General features: G+C 60.1%; 1 long non-coding RNA gene across 1 annotated transcript; it reads left to right on the forward strand.

The window, feature by feature from the left end:
* Window positions 1-546: 546 nt before the first annotated feature.
* Window positions 547-3,348, forward strand: LOC113602035 (uncharacterized). Its single transcript, XR_008299787.1, has 3 exons — window positions 547-1,118; window positions 1,363-1,513; window positions 2,868-3,348. It is a non-coding gene; the product is annotated as an uncharacterized LOC113602035 (long non-coding RNA).
* Window positions 3,349-3,743: the final 395 nt, after the last annotated feature.

Here is a 3,743-nt window from a genome sequence, read left to right on the forward strand (position 1 = left end):
CTTCCGCTGGTTCTGCTCACAGTGCATTGGCTGGAATTAGTCACACGGCCTCGCCAACCAGCAGGCGTCTGGCAGAAAGGCGGGGGAGCTAGAACAACGTGCGGAGCGGCCCCCCTGAGGTCCCCAGTATACCTCCCACCTGGCAGAGAGCCTAGACGGGAACACATTTTTGATGAAATAGTTTCCAGCCCAACCAGTGTCCCCAGAGTAGCGCTTGCCAAGGCACCGATGACCTTTGTATCACTACCAGCGGTGGACACTTTTCAGTCCTTGTCTCCCTTGACCTTGCAGGTAACACCTCGCTTTCCTTCTTAATACAGGTCTCTTGGCTTCAGGACGCAAGGCTGGTCTGATTTTCTTCCTACCCCTTGGGTCACCGCTTCCCTCCTCCTTTGCAACTTTCTCCACCTTCCTCCACCTGGCCTTCCATTTTGGAGTTTCCCAGGGCACGGACCTCCCTTCTCCTCACTCAACTTTGTTCTCAGCAGCCCTCGTCCACCCCCTGGGCTTGGATGTCTCCTTAGCTTTCACTGGATTCATCTTCCTTCTGAGCTCCATGAGCATATGTCCCACTGTCTACTTGGCGTCTTCTTGAGAATCTTCAACGTTACCTGAAATTTAATATGCTGAAGACCAAAGGGTCTTCCTCCCTCCACCCCTGGTCCCTAAGGCTGGCCCTCCCCCCAGGGCTCCTCAGCTCACTAGATGGCAATGCCGTCCACCTGCTTACACAAGCCAGTGTCATCCTTGGCCCTTCCCTCTCTCTCCCACCATTTCATGTTAACCCCCTCACTCAGCCCTGCCAATTTTACTTCTTCGGCATCTCTCCACTCCATCCACCCTCTCCCTCCTGCTCCATCACTAGTCCGTGTGGCCTCGGTGTCCCATCTGGTTGCTGTGAGGTCCCTCGGTGACCTCTGTGCCCATCGAACCCCACCCAGATGTTCTTCATGCTGCAATCGGAGGGATCCTTTCAAGATGCAAATTTGATCACACATTCCCTCTCCCCATTCAATAGCCCCGCCATCGCTCTTGGGAAAAGGATGAAATCCTGGTCTCTGCTTGCTTCTCATCCCATCTCACTCCTGGCACAGCGCCTAGCACATAGTAGGCACTTGGTAAGTATTTTTTTGATTGGTATAAGAGAAATTGGCTATCGGTTCTGTGGTGTTAGTTAGATCATTTTTACTATTAAGAGGCAGCCGAGGTAGCCCGGTATGGCTTTCCCTGACTACTGAGGCTGGTTCAGGATCCTTTGGAAGGACCAACGGGCACTCATAGGGGGCCACTGTTGAATTCCGGGCAGTTGGTGCCGGGGCCTGGGGGGTGATGGGGTGATCCTCTCATGTAGCCTCTGTCCAGGATCGGAACCCAGGCACTCTGAGCTGAGAACCAAGCTCCTCGTGTTTACGCTGTTCTGCCCACTCCCTGCACTTGGCACAGAGGAGGTGACAACATGGTGGCCTGTGGATGGAACCCAGCAGAAGCAGGGGGGAAGGCTGCTAGCTGGGGGGTGAGTCAGCCCTCTCCCTGTGGTCTGAGGCTGTCATCAGGAACCGCGACAGTCATTTCTTTCTTTGTGGCTTTGAGGTCTGGGGGCAGAGGGTGTGGGCTCCTGAGACCCCTCAGGCTGCCATGGAGAGCTCAGTGTGTTGGGACCCAGGGGATACAGGAGGGACTCTGGGGAGTCCCTGGAGGAGCTGTCCCCCCCTCCCCACTGGCTGTGGACCTCTAGGACAGTGAGGGCTCCAAGTGTGCAGAGGGTCGAATTTCATCTTAACTCCCAAGGAGGCTCCTGCCCCCATTCTCCAGTTTACAGATTAGGAAACTGAAGCATGGAGAATTTAAGGGACCGGCCCAAGTCCCCGTGGATGTTCAGTGACACCGCCGGACTTGGTGCCAGGCCTGCCTGGTCCCCAAAGCCGCCCTCTCTCCCCTGTCCCGTGCCAGCCCCTCTGGGGGCAGCTCTGCCTCTCCTCTGAGGGGCCAAGAGGAAGAGAAAGTGAGGGGCGGAGCGGGGAGCTGGGTCCTGGCAGGAAGGGGATTTGCCCCAAGGGTTCAGATGAGGGAACTGAGGACAGAGGTTTCTCTCGGAGGGGTGAGGGGTTGTGCAGGACGGAGGGACCCGTGAGATGGGCTGAAGCACCCCAAGACTAGCTGCGGTGGGAGCTGGGCTGGAGGGGTGGGGGGGGCAGTGTTGTGAGGACCTGCTGAGAACCGGACCCTGGAGGAGACGCTGTGGTCATGGAGGATGTGGGGACCGCTGGCGGCACACCCCTGCCCGTCTCCACCGCCGGCTCCTCTCCTGCGGGCCTCCCCTGGACTGAGCCCCAGCGGGACAAGCAGGCAAAGGAGGCTGGGGAGGATGCTGTCCTAGGGGCCAGTCCCCTGGGGATGCAGACTAGCTACCGTGGGGACCCAGGGGAGGGCTGTGGGGCTGCAGGGGTGAAGACGCAGGGCCCAGAGGCTGGGGGGTGGTGAGTCAATGTGCACAGTGTCTCCCTTTGTCCCCGCCCACCCCAAAGGCAGGGAACAGTCAGCCGGCCTGCCTTCTCCCCCAAACATGGCAGTGCTTGCCCCCAGGGCCTCCTACTGGCCCTTCCCATGTCTGTTTCTTGTCAGGGGCGGGGGGGCTTTCCCAAGACTGGGGTAAAAATCCGGCATCACCCTGGGGGTGACTGTCCCCCGGGGATCGACTGTCCCCGGCTGAGGCTGGCTCCTTAGCTCCTTTCTCAATCTCTCTCTCTCTCTCTCTCCCTCCTTCCCTCCATCTCCACTCCTACGTGAGGTTGACAGCCGGTAGGTAGGCCCCCCTGGGGTCTCTCTGGCTGGGGGTCCTCCTCCCACTTGACTGGGGCTGTCTACAGGGCCCGCAGGGCTGAGCGACTGACTAGCCAGGCCTGGAAGCCATCTTGACTGCAGCCTCCCCAAGGCAGACACTCCCCGGGGCTCAGGGAGGGCCATCCTTGGGCAGCAGCTCCCGGAAGTGAAACCACCTGCTCAGCACTTGGGGGAAAGGGGCTGGAGGGCTGGGCCTGGCCGGCTGAGCAGCCCGGAGTAGGGAGAGGCCTTCTGGCCCCCCGGGGAGAGCCTGGCCTCCTCTGTCCCAGAGGCAGTTAACCGCCTCTTGGGACACTCCCTCCGCCTCCCCCCAGGGCTGCTCCTCTGTGAGGGCATTAAATATTTATGAATCAGCGCATTTCCGATGTTTTCTGAGCAATACGTTTGCGTGATGTGGGTGTTGGTGAGCGAGGCCCCCGCCAGGACCGGCTGGCCTGTGAATCCCACTTGTCACCCCCCCTTCCCACACCACGAGCCATAACCTGGGGGTGGAGAGAGTCCCAGTCTGAGTGGTGATAAAGTGCTGGGGTGGGAGGCACCCCAGGAGGGTGGGCAGGGCCCTCACGGGGCTGGGGAGGGGGCCCGGAAAGACTTCAACAGCCCCAACCAAGGAGCCTCGGGGTAAGCGAATCCTAGCCCCGAATCAGCTTCTCAAGCGGATGCTTCCGCGGGTACCGAGGGCGCTCTGGGGGACCTCGGTGACTGGCCCCCAGCCTGGGCAGAGAGGCCCGTAGCTGCGTGCCAGACCTCGCCTGGGCTGCTGTGCTGAGGTCCTGGGGGTGTCACCACGGGCTGGCTGAGGGGGACAGGGTCCTGGAGGTTTCCTCCTGCCTCCCTCCTCATGATGGAGGAAGCAATATAAAGAGCAGGCCTGGCTTCTTCCTCTGCTCATTTCCACTCAG

Source organism: Acinonyx jubatus, chromosome B3, assembly GCF_027475565.1.
Source record: "Acinonyx jubatus isolate Ajub_Pintada_27869175 chromosome B3, VMU_Ajub_asm_v1.0, whole genome shotgun sequence".
Taxonomy (NCBI): domain Eukaryota; kingdom Metazoa; phylum Chordata; class Mammalia; order Carnivora; family Felidae; genus Acinonyx; species Acinonyx jubatus.